The 19,880-nt window shown below is 36.3% G+C and overlaps 1 pseudogene; it reads right to left on the bottom strand.

Annotated features, from left to right (window-relative positions):
• Positions 1–4,446: 4,446 nt before the first annotated feature.
• On the bottom strand, positions 4,447–5,913 carry LOC142865706 (replication protein A 32 kDa subunit pseudogene; annotated as a pseudogene).
• Positions 5,914–19,880: the final 13,967 nt, after the last annotated feature.

The raw sequence follows: 19,880 nt of genomic DNA, 5'->3' as shown, positions 1-19,880 counted from the left end.
TGGATTGTCACTGTGCACATCACATTCTGCTTTAATTGAGTAATAAAAGGGTTTTCTTTTAATTCCCTTTTAACTTTGTGAAGAGGTTTTCTTATTTGGAGACTCTTGACTTTTAATATTTCCTGAACACTTTCCAGAATTAAAAATGCAACATAAACATAAAATGTGTCCACCACTTCTAAATTAGAATGGCTTTGAATATTAGATTCCTTCTTGAGCTTCCAGTCTGTAACCTGCAACTCTGCAGCAGAGAGCTTCACTGTCCCCACATCTACACACGATAAGTTCTCTAGGCCTCTTTTGTGTCTACTGTCCCTCCAGAGCATACTTAGTCCAGTTTCCTGTAAATACACTCTCATAGGATAATAATCAATAGCTCTATCCTGTCTCTAAATGCATCTCTCATCTTTAGCACTGAAATCGATTCAGAGACCATGGGGCTCAGACACAACGGGAACAAGATAATGCAGACTTGGTTGGACACATAAACTCCCTTTCTGCCTTCTCGTCTTGCCCAAATGCCAGGAAATGTGCAGTGAGCCCTACTGAATTCATGCCTCCCTGGAGACCTAAATCTGGTGCTCTGAATTCTGGATCCAAGGTTCCTCAGGATGCATTTGAGCAGCTTCCAAAGAGGAATTTCTCTTCCTGTTTTCATTCCCTCTCTGTTCATGCAAAACATACAAAAGTTCAATCCAAACTAGACCTGGCCTGAACCTGGAATTCACAAGACAGTGAGATACTATGGACTGAGGAAGGACCAAAATCTCAGGGGAGACATATGCTTCAGTGTAAGAGATCAACATGGACTTGTAAGTTGACTTTGAAAGGACCTATTTGGAGTGAGTGTAAAGAATTTTCTAGATCTTGTGTAGTGTCATATTATAGTTGTGTGAGAAGAATAGAAAGAATGGCACTACACCTAAATTTTTCTGCAAATTATTGCACACTTACTACTCACCTTTCTGGTATAACAAGGATTAAATCACACTATGTAAATGCTGTTCACAGTGCAACAAACCATACTTCTGAGCACATAGCACATGCTCAGTAGACATTGCATTACGCTGCTCTTCACTTTGGAAATTAAGCATATGTTGTGATGAGTGTTGGGCAAAAGGCAGTATGTATGCTGTGCTTGCTTTCTCTACCTGAGTGCTACTAATAATGGATTTAGGTTGAGAGACATCAGCACCAAAGGGGGACCTGACAAAGAACCCAATGTATGTACCCCTTCCACACCAGCAGACCACACATTTCTTGGAGTGAGGCCCACAGTACCACATGATTTATATTCACAGTGATGTTTCAGAGACAATTTTAAGGTAATTCCCTCTCAGTCCAGGATTTCAATTAGGATAACCTGGCTATATTGAAGAAACACCATCACCTGCCTGTTGGGCTGTATGGGAACATTCATGTGTTTTTAATTGTGCCCCAAATAATTCTAATTTCATAATAGGGTCAATCATTAGGACTCACGCATACATTCATGAGAATTGAGTTGAGCCTTTGTTCAAGAAAGAAGTCACAGTTTCTGCTCTATTGAGTTTGGTAGAGGCAGATCAGTGTGGTCCATATTCCCACTCCTGTTGCAGAAACTCCTGGCACCTGTAGCAGGGGGAGGTAACCGGAAGAAAAGACAGTAGAACCTCCCATTTTGGTCTCCATGAATTAGCTGATTATAGCTGACTCTTTACTGTGAGTAAGAAAAAGTGAGTGTAGCTCTTCTGCATTTTATGTTCTTCCTGCCTGTCAGTGTTGTGGAAACAAGGGGAGAAATTGTGCTGACTCCTTTCAGGGCAGTCTCAAGATTTAATTCTCATTGTTCTACACAATATCACCTGAAAAGAAATTTTACAGTAGGAGAAGAGGAAGAAGAAATGGCTTGTTTTCAGGTAAGTGTGTCCCAGATTTAGGTTGTGTCCACTATTTCTCCTAGAAAGTCATGTAGAACTTCAATTTTTTTTAACTTGTAAACCTTTACTTCTTTAACTCTGATGTGTATGCCTAATAAGTTTTGTAACTACTTTTTTTAATATCTTCTTATGATAGTCAAGGAGCTCTGAAAAATCATTCTTCCCTATATAACGGAGCCTGCTCTACATTCTCTCCCATAAGCTTCCTAATACAGTAGCCAATTTGTATAAGAAACGTATGACATGATTGAAAATGTAACCATTTTGACAGATCAAGATAGAATAGTGTGGATGTCTGAGATTCCTGTTGGATACAGTCTTTGAATTTGAGTGAAGAGGGGGAACATGTGCTCTCAAAGTTTTATCTGGCTGCTTGATCAGCTCTATGTAAAATATTATTAGGAGAATTCAGGAAGAGGATAGCATTGATTGCCTAGGATAATCAGAAAATCATGGAAAAAACAGAAAATAGAAGACTTGCTCTGTATGATGCTAAAGTATTTACATACATCATTAAAGATCACAACAAATGGGAAGAATCTGTGTCTGAAATTTGCATAAAACTGATGATTCCTCATGATTACATATTGTTGGCACTGCCATGCCAGCAGTGATTTTGTTTCCTCCTCTTTTCAATGGTACCTAACACCAATTTGTCCCATGAAAGTTATGTTAATTTCATTCACTTGCGTAAGATGCTCTCTGACAGATTCCTCCAATATAAAGTTATTTTTTTTTTTTTTATCATTAAGCGTCTCGTGGAGATTCACTGACTGTTGTGAATCAACCATCACATTTAATCTGGAAGCTCCCCTTTCTTCTTATAGCTTGCTTTAAAAAATGAGGGCTGTCATCTGTTTCTGTTCAGATGAACTGCGATACATTCAAAGTCTACCATTTACTGCATCCTTACAAAATACTTCCCTTAGGCAAGAAGCATTGATATCAGCAGTTATATCATATGATGCAGAGATTCAGGCCCCATCCCAGATCACCTGAATCAGAATCTGTATTTTAACAAAATCTCTAATTCTTCATTGTACTCGTAAAAATTAGGTGATACCTTCTAACTCTCTAAGTTTCTTTATGTGAGAAATATGCACAATTTATTAATGTGACGTAAATGTAACACACATAAATTTATATTACTGTAGTAAGGCCCTTAAATTTGTATTCAATAATTTATCATCCAAAGCATAATCATATGCACACAGTTTCATACATCTTTTGTGATCTTCATTCCTGCAGATAAGAGAATGTCTTCAATAATATCAACGTGCTAAAAATTATATTGTTGGATAATTCCAGTCACTCATATGTCAGAAGCAGTTCTCATAACTCATTTTCCTTGTAGTCAAATGAATATCTCTCTCTATGGCCACTTGGGAAATATGTGTCTTTTTACAGGAGATGGTGACATTCAGGGATGTGGCTGTAGAATTCTCTCCAGAGGAGTGGGCATGCCTTGACGATGCTCAGTGGAATTTGTATAGGGATGTGATGCTGGAGAACTATGGAAACCTGGTCTCCCTTGGTGAGGATCACTTATATACAGAATTCCTGGCCGGGCGCGGTGGCTCACGCCTGTAATCCCAGCACTGTGGGAGGCCGAGGCGGGCGGATTGCTCAAGGTCAGGAGTTGGAAACCAGCCTGAGCAAGAGCGAGACCCCGTCTCTACTAAAAATAGAAAGAAATTAATTGGCCAACTAATATATGTATATAGAAAAAATTAGGTGGGATGGTGGTGCGTGCCTGTAGTCCCAGCTACTCGGGAGGCTGAGGCAGCAGGATGCTTGAGTCCAGGAGGTTGAGGTTGCCGTGAGCTAGGCTGACGCCACGGCACTCACTCTAGCCTGGGCAACAAAGTGAGACCCTGTCTCAAAAAAAAAAAAAAAAAAAAAAAAATATATATATATATATATATACAGAATTCCTATTCCACATTAAGCCCATTTTTTTTATTGATAGTTTTTTAAAAGTTTCTAATTTACATGAATTTTATTTATTTATTTATTTATTTATTTATATTTTAGTCTGTTATGGGGTATGAGAGTGAAGGTTACTTATATTGCCCATGCCCCACTCTCCCCTCAAGTAAGAGCTTCAAACATGTCCATCCCCCAAACGTTGCACATCTTACTCGTCGTTGTATACACCCATCCCCTCCTTCCCCCTCCCACACTCCCGACACTCCATAAATGTTACTCCTACATGTCCGCTTAGGTGTTGATCCATTAATATAATTTGCTGGTGAGTACATGTGGTGCTGGTTTTTTCATTCTTGAGGTACTTCACTTAGAAGAATGGGTTCCAGCTGTATCCAGGAATATACGAGAGGTGCTATATCACCATTGTTTCTTAAAGCTGAGTAGTATTTCATGGTATACATATACCACATTTTATTAATCCACTCATGAATTGATGGGCACTTGGGTTGTTTCCATAGCTTCACAATTGTGAATTGTGCTGCTATAAACATTCGAGTGCAGGTGTCTTTTTCATAAAGTGACTTTTGATTTTTTTTTTTTTTTCTCCTCAGCCCCTCAAGGCCACCACTACAGACCCTCATCTTCTTATAAACACACTGTCATGACAAGCAGGTGAAGGAAAGTGCAATTCTGAAAATAATGCCACATAACCAAAGTAGGAGACAAAAACAGGCAGAGGCCAGTGGGTTTGTTGGCTAGTGCTCTACTCACAGGCCCGAGTCCTGCTTATCTTCTTTCAGTAGAAAACCTTTTAGGAATAGAAACTCCCAAGCATTATTTGAGTACTCTCTTGGTAGCATACTTCTTCCAATTCCTTCTATCCTGATGTTGTAACTAGCTTACTTGTAACTTCTTCAAGAAATTCCACCCTGGATTATATCCCTGTCAGTTGCCCATAGCCCTTTGAGCTTCAAAACAAACAACAAAACTATAGAAGAGCAGTAAGTTTCAAAAGGACGTCAGCTGAGGCCTTTTACAGATGAAACCTACTTCCTAGAAGTCACCTGGCCAATATATACGCACAGCTGGAGACAACAGACTGTGAAAATAGGTCCAGCTGGAAAACAGATACCCAATTTAGATCTAGTTATTCTGCATCTGTGGATTTGAAGTGATCATCATCCACCGTAGAATAGATGTGTCCCTCATTGCTCAGAAAATCCACAGCTTGCTTGATTGAGGCTACAGACATATGTTTGAGTTGGTTCTTGAGATCATGAAAGTTCAATCCTTCAGGTCTTGGGCAAGCCTTAATCAAATTCAGCACCTGGTTTTGGCCAACAGTGAGGCCATTTGCTGGCATGAAGCTAGTCCCACCAAAGTTCCCTGCTTCACTCATTCCTGGGTTGCTGATAGGTGCTCTCCCTGCTGGGGGCTGGCTGTTAGATTTGCTCAGTATCATGTGTGCATTGACTACTTCCAGAATATGTGTGGTAAACTCATTCATATCCTCCAGGGGCATGATCTTAAAGGCTACCAGGCTCTTTTTGTTCTGAAAAGATCTCAGGTGGCCTGCCACTTTCACGTATGTTTCTGGAGGAACCACAGTGTTTTCACCGCTGGTATCATCTGTGTCAACCCACTGCCGAACATCCATGGGTGCAGCTGTCATGTCATCTATTTTATAAACAATGTTGGTTGGAGCCTTCTCTGCATGTCTAATTATCCCCACAGTAATGACCTGTGAAATCTCAACATTCCCAATTTTGAATGCTTCATCAACCAGAGTGGCGGAAAGCAGCTGAGATATAGTACAGGGCACAATGTGCTGGGCTCGGGCTCTTGATTTCTTTTCGGCCTGAGAAGGTGTCGGCGATCCAGAGCCTCCCGGGGACCGTGTGTAGCCGCCGGCTCCCCCATACGTGGAGCTGCCGTAGCTATCGAATCCACCGCTATTCCGCATCTTGGTCGCGACGCCCTCAGGAAAGAGGCCCAGAAAGTTCAGGTCTCGTGGGTTCCCAAACACCTCAGAATCCCGTTGCTGCTGCAGCGGTGTTTGTACTTCTGTCTCGTGACTTTTGATCTTTTGGGTAGATGCTCAGTAATTGAATTGCTGGATCAAATGGTAGATCTACGTGTATCGCTTTGAAGTATCCCTATATTGCTCTCCACAGAAGCTGAACCAGTTTGCAGTCCCACTAGCAGTGTAGGAGTGTTCCTATCTCTCCACATGTATGCCAATATTTATTGTTTGGGGACTTTTTACTGGAAGGTCATTCTTACTAGAGATAAATGATATCTTCTTGCAGTATGCTCAACATCTCTGATCATCAGGGAAATGCAAATCAATTTATTCTTAATGTATTTTTAATTTTTGATCTGTTCTATGTCTATGTTGTATAATATTAGAATCCAAGGTTCGGAATAACATAGCAGCATTTCAATTTCTCTACATTCTCAACATATGTATGTATGTATGTATGTGTATATACGTTTACTTATTTAAAAGTTCTCAATGTAATCAAAACGTTCCCAAACAGCAAATGTTGGTGTGGATGCAGAGAGAGGGGAACACTCCTACACTGCTGGTGGGACTGCAAACTAGTTCAACCTCTGTGGAAAGCAACATGAATGAATTTTATATTCATGCTTTTAAAGAAAATTTGAAGATTTTGGTTCATAAAATGAAATCATTAGATGTCTCATGTTATCTTGAACCTTTCCGTTTGTTGGGATTTCACACTAGATTAGTGGTTACTCTAGCAATCAGGGTATAAAATTGTTGTCTGCACCTTGGAATAGAATTTCCACCTCTTATTTATTTGGTGCTAGTGGGAATTGGTGCTCTAGTCATAAATTAGATCAATTTTTATCATTCTACAGGGTCTGTGAGAAAGCAATATGTTGCAAAGGAATTTTCTAGAACCTTCTCTAATATTCTCTCTACTAAGGATAGTACTGCATTAGTAATTGGAAAGTCTTCAGCAAGAGTCATGTGAAATTTCTCTAATGAAACAGGTCTTGCCGAGTCAAAGCCAGAGCTGATCACATGCCTGGAGCGAAGGATAGAGCCCTGGATTATGAAGAAAGAGGAAACAACAGCTGAATATCCAGGTAGGTGAGATTCAGTGAAGCAGATTAACAAATGTTAGAGAGCCAAAAGTCAAGGAGGAGGGCAGATATTAAAAAGTGGGTTGGAATATTCTGCTCTTTTGGAAATGATTTTTAGAAGCCTGTGTATGTTCCTCTTTATCTCACAGAAGGACATCTTCTGTCCCACGCTCTTAAACTCTCTAAGAACTCTACCCATGCAGTGATCTTCCTTAGAATTCAGTGAGAGCCAAACTTGTTGTCATGGCTTATAAGGGAATACATTATCTATCAGCATTTCTATTGCTTAGGAGTTATGGGACTATCTGCATATTTTAAAGACCATGACATTAAACCATCTTTGACAGTATTTCGGTTTTCTGTCCTTTCTGGAGTACAGTGGCTGATCATAGCTAACCACAACCTCAAACCTATGGGCTCCAGAGATCCTACAACCTCTGTCTTCTAAGTAACTAGATCTATGGGCATGAGCTACCATTTTGTTATTATTATTTTCTTATAAAAATGGAGTCTCCTCATGTTGCTAGGGCTGGTATCAAGATCCTGGCTTCCTTCTTGCTTGGTCTCCCAAAGTGCTGGCATTATCAGGGTGATCCTCCATGTCCAGGTCCATGTTTTAAGTTCCTTTCGATGCCTCATTTCTGAAATGTGTAAAGGGGAATAGTGAAGATGTTGGGATTTGTTTCTGCAATGCAAGAAACACTAGGGAAAGATATTTATATTCTCTGCGTCATGATTTCCAATTCTACGTTTTCAGAGGCAATCCTACAGAAAGTCAGATTCACTAATTTTGTACAAATGCATATCCTCATCCTAAATGTAAAAATATCTAATGTTATTTGACTAAAAAAAACTTTTTCTAGTATAAAACGAGAGTAAAATTTCAGCTTTATTATACCCAAATACCCCAAACTATAATATAGTTTATTTTCTCTGTTCACCTTATATAATTATAATTCTTAAATACACTGTCTCATTCTGTGCTTCAAGTAACTGAATATATTTATACTCCCAATTGATACATAATACTTTGATAACTTATGTTCCGTAATTTCCTCCTATTTAGTAGCATCAGAAAATATGTGTCACTCATATGTGTGTGTGTGCATATATTTCTGTGTGTGGGGTGCTTAATGGGTGGAAGTCTCCACAAATAATATTTGTATAACTGCATAAATTTATTGTACACACTGTAGTGATATGATGTGTGTATGAATGGTAAAACAATATAATTAAGGTAACAAACATATCTATCATCTCACATACTTATCATTTAATTATAGTGAGAACATTTATTAATAGTGAGTTCTATGGTCTGAAAAATTTTAAGCGTATAAAACATTATTAATAACTCTAATCATGTTGCCATACAATAGATCTCCAAGATCTATTCATCTTATAACTAAAAGATTTTACCCTTAAAATCTCCTCATTTTTCCTTACTCTACACCCTGGAAACCACTGTTTTACTCTTTACTTTTGTAAATTCAGCTTTAAAAATATTATCCATAGCAGTTTTTATCTTTCTGGGAATGGCTGATTTTACTTAGCATAATGCCTCCTATGTCCATCCATGTTGTTGAAATGGCAGGGTATTTATCATTTTCATGGCTTAGTAATATTATATGGTAGGTGTTTGTACAGTCATTTTTTATTCTATTCATCAAAGCAGGCATTCAGTTTGTTTCCATTTTCTTGGCTAACGTGCATAATGCTGCAATATATATGGGGGTGCAGAATCTTCTTCAGATACTGATTTTACATGAGTATACTCATAGGTAAAATTGGTGAATGATGAGGCAGTTGTATTATTTATATTTTTTAACAAATCTGTATGATGACACTATCCATTTATAATCAATAACAGTCTACAGGGATGGATTTCCTGCACACTCTTGTCCTCACTTATTATGTCTCTTGTTTTGGACATTAGCCATTTTAAAAGTCTACAAATTTGAAGAATGTGGCAAAGCCTTTAACCAGTGCACATACCTTACTCCACATAAAAGAATCCATAGTGGAGAGAAACCCTACAAATGTGAAGAGTGTGGCAAAACCTTTACACGGTGCACACACCTTACTCGACATAAAAGAATCCATAATGGAGAGAAACCCTACAAATGTGAAGAATGTGGCAAAGCCTTTTCCCAGTCCTCAATCCTTATTCATCATAAAAGAATACATACTGGGGAGAAACCCTACAAATGTGAAGAATGTGGCAAAACCTTTACACGGTGAACACACCTTACTCGACATAAAAGAATTCATACAGGAGAGAAACCCTACAAATGTGAGGAATGTGTCAAAGCCTTTACCCGGTGCACACACCTTACTCGACATAAAAGGATTCATACTGGAGAGAAACCCTACAAATGTGAAGAATGTGGCAAAGCCTTTACTTGGTGCACACACCTTACTCGACATAAAAGAATTCATACTGGAGAGAAACCCTAGAAAGGAATAGAATCTGGCACAGCCTTTATCCAGCTAAAAGGCCTCACTCTACATAAATGGATCCATAGAGCAGAGAAACCATACAAATGTGAGGAATGTGGCAAAGCATTTTCCCAGTGCTCACACCTTAATCTACATGAAAGAATTCCTATCACTGAAAAATTTTACGATTGTGAGATTTGTGGCAAAGTCTTTAATATTTGTTCACATCTTATTCAACATCAAAGAAATCATACTAGATAAAAGTTAGATAAATGTAATGAGTATGTAAGTGCTTTTCCAATGTATTAGCCTTAAAATGCACAACAGTACTGAAACTTAAAGTAAAATATAATGATGTAGACTGCTGACAATACCTTTAGTTATAACAGATCTTACCAGATATGGGAGAACTTACACTGAAAGAAATGCTCCAATATATTCTAAATATTGCTCAACATCAGAATAATATTAAAGAATAGAAACCTTACAAATATAATGAGTGTGAAAAAATATTTATGCAAAAGATATACCTTGGAGAACACAAAAAGAGTTGATACATAAAACTACTGTAATAAATTTCAGAATGCAATTAATCAAGAATCAAATATAAACATATATCCGATGACTCGCAGTGCAATACACTAATGCACTAACAGATTCACACATTTCTTTAAACCAGGTTGTTCATTATAAAGAACTACCCAGTTAAAATAGTTAGTTGATTTATTTGTATGTTAGCTTTAAAACGAGAGAGATTTTCTGAGAGTTATAATTACATGTAAAATATACTTTCTTGTCAGTGTGGGGTGAAATTGTAATAAAGTGAAATTTTGTTTTGCTATTTGTGACAAGCAAATACTGATATTATTCAACTTTAAATACAATCGATGGTATGCTTTCATTCTTAGCGTGCATGTGAATGTGTGTGGTTAATGATAGCTACATCACATTTATTAGAGGTCTTTCTGTATTAAGTAGGCATTATTCATGTACTTTTCTATGGAAAATTAAAAACACTGAAATGTAAGATTTACTAAATTGAGAGGTACTATGGAGTTTTCTTATAACAAACAGTATTTTAAGTGATGTATGATGTAGGTATACAGATTAATATTCTCCTCATAATCAGAATGAAAAAATTACAATATGAAAAATAACTTGTTTTAATATTGCACATTACGATAATAAAATAGAATGAAATTTGGAATGTTTTTAGATTGCATGTGAACTTAATTTGTTTCATTAAATTAAAAATATTTTTAATATGTCAAACATGTTGTAGATAGAATGAAGTGTTATTTTGCACCAACATTAATCTATCCCCTGTTACTCAATGTTGGAGGTAATGGATTATAAAAATGTACTGTTGGGTTACACAGTACAAAGACATCACTTGTGATCCTTTTTATTAGTTGCTCTACTTTGAAGAATATCGTTCCCAAAGCTTTTTTTTAATCATATTTATACTTATATTGTTGCTGTAATGCTTACAATAAAGATTTTGCACTTAATGAAAAGCGATACATTCCTGAACATGGAATGACTAGTTGTTACATTTTATCCTACATTTTTCTTTCAACATGCAACTTGCTTGGCCAGTAAAACAGAAATAAGCATATTTTTTTAATTTATATTGAATCAAGTATACAAATACATCATGGTTAAGTTGACCTATAGTTGCAGTATATTTACAGAGTGAGTAATTATGTTTGTTTGAATGTGGATATATACTTATTTTGAACAGAAAAGAAGAAATATTAGACTAAATGGGTAATTTCAAAAGTGTTGAGAATTTACTAGCAAACTAGAAACTTCAAAGAATCTGAAAGGAAATATTTTGTTCCCTTTATATTGAATTAATTGTTTAAAACCCTAAGCCTCTGAATGGGAACCTGCCCATGCCAATCCCCTGTTCTTACATGCTTATTACTCATGCTAGGCCTACTATGATTTTTTATTATTTCAAAGTTCATTAAGTATTGGTTATGTGATGTGATCTGCAATTACAGCAAAGATTGTTATAAAACTTACTGGTGCTCATAAAATTACCTGAAGGTATGAATAATTCCACAGTATAGTAATATCATTTTACTTAGTACGTTCTACCTTTTCATTCTAATTTGGGAAGCATATTGAAAGCACTTTTTGGTTACTGTTTCTTTTACTTTTGGTCATCGGACTAATTGATTTATTGATTTATCAGGCTACTTTGTTCAGGTAAACACTAAGAAGGATTTATAAATTATGGAGTTGATTTTATATTTAAATAGGAGAAAAAAGTACAGGACAGTGTTAGATATGTAATAGATGCTTCATAATTAGCAGTCGATATGTCTGTGGGAGTGAGCTTGTGGCCGCAGAGAAGAGATTGAAAACGTCCAGGGTAAAAAAAAGTCATTGATTTTGCATGTGGAGCGAAGGGACAAACAGAACAACCAACTCTTGGAATTTATAAGTGGAAATTCTGCTTCTTTCATTTCATAATTATCTCCAGTTTTTTTGCCATTTTTTATCTTCATTCACTTCTGCAACTGTATCTAAGCCATTCTTGTTTTGGCCTCTGCTTGTGCTACAATATTCTCACCATTGTGCTCACCCCCAGCCAGTTCACACAGTACCTTAAAAGTTCTGATGAGCAGAGTAGAATATTTTTAATTTCATGAAAAAAAATTTAACTAGAGAGCTTGAGACCATTTACAGGCTATACATACAGCATTCTGATTATTTAATTAAGATTAGAGAGTCTCAGTTTCCTAAGGTTAAAGTTAGAGCCTTAAAGTCCAAAGAAAGATGAACAATTCTGAAGGCCTGAGGATTAAATCAGGAACTCAGCATTGTTTGCTTTGTAAAAGCAAACTTTTACTAGATCCTAACATATAATGCCATAAATATGAAAATAATTACAAGAAGTGAAGCATTAAAAAGTGTATGATGCATATCTTAAGTACTTAAGTATTTCTCATAAAGAAATATGAGAATTTGGCAATCTCTTAATGGGGATTTTAGGTAAATAGGATTGAATTTAATTTTCTATGAATTACTTATAGTACAACATATGCATCCATCTAGAATCTACTTATGAGTGTGTATTTTCAGGGTTAGAACATAATAGAATGATTTATCTGGATTGAAAATATTTGCAATAATCTTTATGTGATATTTAAATCTTAGATAATTTATTTTACATAACTTCAGCTTCCTTTATTTTAGTAGGTGCAGGGTACAGTACACAGTTCTCACTTTTAGTCATCTACCTTTGGCCAACAATTCAGTCATTCTCTCTAAAGAAATTTCAGGGATCATGGCTACTTTTTGATTGAAAATTTCATTAGTGATTTTGATTGAAATCTTGTTATCTGTGCTCACAGTGGCCAGAGGGGAGACAGTAAGCACCACGTACCTCTTCAGTCCTCTTCCATAACATAATCTTCAGCACCAGGAAGTCCAGGTGTCTTTAGCTTCAAATAAAAGCATTAAAACCCCTTTCATGTTCTATGCTGAATTATGAATCTGTTGGTAAATAACAGAATTCCCTTCCTTATGACAGACAAATGGAATGGCAAAAGCAGCACTCTCACTCTGTTGCCTGGGCTAGAGTGCCATGGCATCAGCCTAGCTCACAGCAACCTCAAACTCTTGGACTCAAGCAATCATTCTGCCTCAGCCTCCCTAGTAGCTGGGACTACAGGCATATGCCACAAAGTCCTGATGATTTTTCTATATACTTTTATTTGGCTGATAAATTTATTTCTAGATTTAGTAGAGACATGGTCTTTTTCTTGCTCAGGCTTTTTTCAAACTCCTGACCTTGAGTGATCCTCCTGCCTTGGCCTCCAAGAGTGCTAGGATTACAGGTGTGAGCCACTGTGCCTGGACAGCACAGACTCTCTTCACACCAAGAGCTCACTTAAAGAATTGGCTCAAATAGAAAGGTTAATTCCTTAGGATTGGAAATCTCCTGTGCAAATAGTTATATCTCCACCTAATTTTTTACAGTTCACCACTTGATGCAGGACTCAGATGTGTCAGAACCCTTAGCTAAATGAGTCTACAGACCCACCAGTAAAAATGTCTGGCACAAATTATGGGTCCACACCTCTCATCTCTCACAAATATCAACTCACAATTATGAAAGACTTTATCCTATGGCATAAATCCATACAATTGTAAAAGAAAATGTTGAAAATACTCTTACATACTTCAGCCTAGACAAAAAAATTAGGAAGATTACCCCAAAATCAATCACACCAACAACAAAAATAAATAAATCAGGCCTCATCATACTAAAAAGTTTCCACACAGCCATTAAAAGTATAACTAAAGCAAACAGACAACCTAGAGAATGGGAGAAAATATTTGCGTGCTATATATTCAATATATTTCTAATAGCTAGAATTTATACATAACTCCAGGAACTCAGTAAGATAAAATCAAACAACCTGATTAAAAGCGTGCCAATATATGAACAGAAAGTTTTAAAAAGGACATGTACTATGGCCAAGAAGCATATGAAAAAAGTGTGTACATCTCTATTCATCAAGGAAATGCAAATGAATACCAAACTGAGATATCCCTTAACTCCAGTGAAAATGGCTTTTATCAATAAGCCCCAAATAAGTGTAGGTGTGGATGTAGAGAGGTAGGAACACTTATATACTACTAGTGGGACTGCAAACTGGTACAATCTCTCTGGAAAGTTATATGGAGACACAGGAAAGTACTAAATTTAGAACATCCATTTGATCCAGAAATCCCACTACTTGGTATCTAACCAATGTAAAAACGTCATCCTATAATAAATACATCTGCACTTGAATGTTTATAACATCAAAATTTACAATTGCAAAGAGGTAGAAACATCCTTGGTACTTATAAATACATTAATATAAATATATCTATAAATAAATATAAAATGTGATATATGTATACCATGGAGTACTACTGAGCCTCAAATTCAGTGGCTAAATGACACCCTTTTATATTATCCTTGATTGTGCTGGAGGCCTTTCTTTAAAGTAAACTATCACAAGAATGGAAAAACAAGCACCACAAATAGTCACTATCAAATTGTTACCAATCGATCAACACATATGTGAACAAATGGAAGTAAAATTCAGTGGGTATTGGGCTGTTGAAGGGGGAGAAGGTGTTGGGAAAATCCACTCCTAATGAGTGTGGTGCACACGATCTGTGGAAGGGCACAGTTGTAGCTCTGATCAGTCAGCGCAAAAGCAATATACATATTCTAAATGATTTACTCCCGTAACATTTTGAAATTACAAAAACAATTTTGTAATATGTAAGAAAGTTTTGAAAAGTTCATCTCTGTAAAGCCTATATCCGGTGTAGAGACCTCACTCGACATAAAAGATTTCATTCAGGAAAGAAATCATACAAATGTGAGGAATGTGGCAAAGCCTTTACCCGGTACACACACTTTACTCTGGATAAATGAATTCATACTTGAGAGAAACCCTAGAAATGTGAGCAACGTGGAAAAGCCTTTTCCCAGTGCTCAATCTGTACACTATATAAAATAATTCATAGTGGAGAGAAACCATACAAATTTGAGGAATGTGGCAAAGCTTTTATCCAGTGCTCACACCTTAATCTATATGAAAGAGTTCATAACAGAAAAAAATTGTATAAATGTGAAAATTGTGACAAAGTCTTTAATAACTGCTCAATCTTACTCATCATCAAAGAAATCATACTAGATATAAGTGAGACAAATGCAATGACTTTGGAAGTACTTTCCCAAAATATTAGCTTTAAAATGCACAACAGTACTTATACTTATGTAAACGATAATAATGTAGGGTGCTGATAATATCTTGAGTTATAACAGACATTTTATTGGACATGGGAGAACTTTCACTGAAAGTAATTCTCCAATATTTTCTGAAACATTGATCAACATCACAAAAATTTTCATAGATAGAAACCTTACAAATATACTGAATGTGAACAAATATTTATGGAAAGGGTGTACATTAGAGAACAACAAGGAATTGATACTTAAAACTTCTTTACAGATATAATAAATTTCAGAACACATTCACTCAAAATTAAGTCTAAACAGATATCACAGGACTCACAGCAAAATGTGCTGAGGCACTAACACATTTAAACATTTCTTTAAACCAGGTTGTTGAGTATAGAGAATGACTCTTTTAAAATAGTTAGATAACTTATTTTTATGGCAGTTTTAAAAGCATGAGATTTTTTGAAAATTATAACGATGTGTAAAATATACTTTCTTGTCAGGGTGGAATGCGAATGCAATAAAGTATAATTTTTTTGCAATCTTTGACAAGGAAATACTGATGTTATTCAACTTTAAAAACAGTAGATGCTATGCTTCATTTTTAGTGTGTATGTGAATGTCTATGGTTAATGATAGCTGCGTCACAGTTATTAGAAGTCTTCGTATCATTCATGTACTTTGCCATAGAAAACTAAAATCACTGAAATGTAAGATGTATGAAATGGAGAGGTGCTGTGTGGTAGACTTCTAAAAAACAGTATTTCAAGTGATATATGATGTAGGTATACAGACTAATATCCTTCTCATTAAAATCAGAATGAAACGATGACAATATTACCAATAATTTGTTTTACTGATTGCGCATTAGAATAATGAAACAATGAATTTTTAAATATTTTAGATTACGTGTAAACTTAATTTGTTTTATTAAATTAAAAAATGTTTTTATTGTGTCAAACGTTTTTTACTTTGAACGAACTGTCATTTTGCTACCAACGTTAACCTATTCCATGTTACTCAGAGTTGGAGGCAAGGGATTGTAAAAATGTACTATCGGGTTACATAGTAAAATTAAATCACTTGTGATCCTTTTTTCAGTGGCTTCAAATTTCTAATTCTTTGAAGAATAATGTTCCCACAAGTGTTATTTTTTATTATTTTTATAATTCCATTTTAACCGTAATGCTCACAATAAAGTTTGTACACTTAATGAAAAGCAATATATTTCTGAATACTGAATGAGTACTTGTTACATTTTATGCTACATTTTTCTTTTAATATGCAACCCATCTGGCCAGTGAAACAGAAATAAACACATTTTTATTTACACTGAATCAGATATACAAATACATCACATATAAGAAGAACTTTAATTGTTGTAGATTTACAGAGTGAGTAATTCTGTTTGTGTGAATGTGGATGTATATTTATTTTGAAAAGAAAAGATATATTAAAAAAATGGGTAATTTCATAATTGTTCACAATTTACTAGCAAACTATAATCTCCATGGATTCTGAAAGCATATTTTTTTCCTTTATGTTGAATTAATTTGGTTAAAATTCTAAAGTTTCTAATTCAGAACCTGCCCATGCCTATCTTCTGTTCTTACATGGTTATTACTCATGCTAGGCTTAATATATTATTTTATTATTTCAAAGTTTGTTACGTATCGTATATATGTCCTACTCTGAAATTATAAGAACAATTTTTATAAAATTTTAATTATGGCTCCAGGTAATAGATTGAAATGTCCCGGCTGAAAAAAGTCACTGATATGCATGTGGAGTGATGAAACTTGCAGTACAAACAACTCTTAGAATTTATCAGTGGGAATTCTGCTTCTTTCATTTCATAATTATCTCCAGCATTGATTTTTCTTTTGCTATCTTTGTATATTCATTCCCTTCTAAAAATGTTTCTAAGCCATTCTTCTTCCTGCCTTCACTTGGGCTGCAACATTCTCACTGTTGTACTCACCCCCTGTGAGTTCACATAATACTTTAAAAGTTTTTTTTTTTTTTTTTTTTTTTTTTGAGACAGAGTCTCGCTTTCTTGCCTAGGCTAGAGTGAGTGCCGTGGCGTCAGCCTAGCTCACAGCAACCTCAGACTCCTGGGCTCAAGCAATCCTCCTGCCTCAGCCTCCCGAGTAGCTGGGACTACAGGCACGAGCCACCATGCCCGGCTGATTTTTATATTATATATATATTAGTTGGCCAATTAAATTCTTTCTATTTTTATGGTAGAGACGGGGTCTCGCTCAGGCTGGTTTTGAACTCCTGACCTTGAGCAATCCGCCCGCCTCGGCCTCCCAGAGTGCTAGGATTACAGGCGTGAGCCACCGCGCCCGGCCTACTTTAAAAGTTTTAATGAGAATTGTAGAATTATTTATTTTGGTGAAAAAAAGTTTAACTGGAGAGTTTGAGGTCATTTATAGGCTATACACGCAGCATTCTGATTACTTAATTAAGATTAGAGAGATTCAGAATCCTAAGCTTAAAGTAAGAGCCTTAAGTACAAAGACAGATAAATAATTCAGAATGCCAGAGGATTAAATCTGGAACTCAGTATCGTTTGCTTTGTAAAAGCAAACTGTTATTAGATCCTACCATATAATGCCATAGATATGAAAATAATTGCAATAAGTAAAGCATTAATAAGTGTGTGATGCATATGGTAAGTATTATATAAAGAAACATGAGAATCTGGCAATCTCTTAATAGAGAGTTTAGGTATATAAAGAAGTTTGAATTTAATTTTCTATGAAGTACTTATAGTACAACATATGCATCCACTAGAATCTAATTATGAGTGTGTATTTTCAGTGTTAGAATAGTATGATTTCTGTGCATTTAAAGTATTTGGAATAATATTTCTTTTCTGATATTTCAATCTAGAGAATTTATTTTACATGACTTTATCTTCCTTTATTTTAGTGGGTGCAGTACCCAGTACACAGTTCTCATTTTTAGTCATCTGACTGTGGCCAACAATTTGGTCTTTCTCTGTAGAGGAATCTCAGGGATCGTGGCTGCTTTTTGATTGACTATTTTATGAGTGATTTTGGATGCAATCCTGTTTTGTATGCTCACAGTGGCCAGAGGTGAGACAGTGAGCACCACATACATTTTTCGTCTCTTCTATAACATAATCATCAGCACCATGAAGTCCAGGTGTCTTTAGTTTCAAGTGAAAGCATTAAAACCCCGTTCATGTTGTATGCTGGATTATGAGTCTGCTGATAAATATCAGAGTTCCCTTGCTTACGACTGACAAATGGAATGACAAAAACAGCACTCTCACTCTGTTTCCTGGGATAGAGTGCCATGGCATCAGCCTAGCTCACGGCAACCTCAAACTCTTGGGCTCCAGGGATCCTTCTGCCTCAGCCTCCGTAGTAGCTGGGACTACAGGCATATGGCACAATGCCCTGCTAATGTTTCTATACATTTTATTTGGCCAATCAATTTCTTTCTATTTCTAGTAGAGACATGGAAATATTAATAAATATTTATTTATTTTATTTTTCTCTAGTTTCTGTGCCAAAACTATGTAAATATATGACCTTGATTACTGTGGTTTTAATCTAAGTCTAAACATCTGCTGCTGTAAATCCTCCTAATTTTTCTTCTTCTTGATTCTCCTGTTATTGGCCCTTACTTCTATGTATAATAAATTTTGAAACTGGCTAATCAGTTTCCACAAGCTACCTGCTAAGATGCTTTATTGTGGCTGTTTGAACCCATCAATGAATTTGGAGAGAACAGGAATATTAATAATACAAGAGAAACAAAACAAAACAAACAAAACACCAAGAAAACCCATCCAAACCAAAACTAAAGACCATAATAAAAAAGAAAGACTAAACGGGGAACACATATTTACAACTCATATCACAAAGGGGCTTAAATCTTTAATACATAAAGAACTCTGAGAAATTTATAAGAAAATAAATGGGCACAAAGTAGAATAATAACCCCCAGTTCACATAAAAAGAAATCTCAATAGAATGTAGAAGATGACAATATCCTAAGGCTCAGCATAATATGACAATATTGTCAAATTGAAAGTTTGACAATACACTTTGGCACCACGCGGCCACATCTGAACGCACTGGTGTTGCCCACAGGCCCCAAAAGGCCTAGAGTATAAAGAGCAGGCAGAGACTGAAGCTGAAGTATTATATGGGACTGGCTTGAAGAGCAGAGCTGTGGGTGCACTCTGCATGCCCACTCAAATCGGGACAGGACACCTGGTTTCCCTATGCTTTATGTCCATGGCACAGGCCATGACAGGAGGCCTGTGCCCTCCTGTGTGACTGTGCTCAGCCCATGCTGACATCCTATCTGGTGTTGATGAATCCCGACACCATGTCCTCACTCAATACACACTTCTTCAAATTCTCATTGTAGAATTGGGAAACTGAGGCACAGAATGAGGATGGCACTAGCCCATACCGAGGGGGTGGACAGACTCTGGAGCATTAGGAAGTACTCTGTCTTCCTAGGCCTTGGCCCACCTTTTTCCAGAAGGTTTTCTTTGCAAATGGAAGCATCCAAGAACCTGAAAGAAGACCCTTTCTAACTGCCTCTCCACCCGAGGCCACTTCCCTTTACACATGAGTTCAGACAACCTCAATCTCCACAGGAGTTCATACAAACACACACACGCACAGTGTGTGCAGTGAATTCTCAGGTGAGGACCATGGATCTTGAGTAAC

Source organism: Microcebus murinus, chromosome 31, assembly GCF_040939455.1.
Source record: "Microcebus murinus isolate Inina chromosome 31, M.murinus_Inina_mat1.0, whole genome shotgun sequence".
In the NCBI taxonomy this organism is placed as follows: Eukaryota; Metazoa; Chordata; class Mammalia; order Primates; family Cheirogaleidae; genus Microcebus; species Microcebus murinus.
This window is presented reverse-complemented; position numbering and strand designations above follow the sequence as displayed.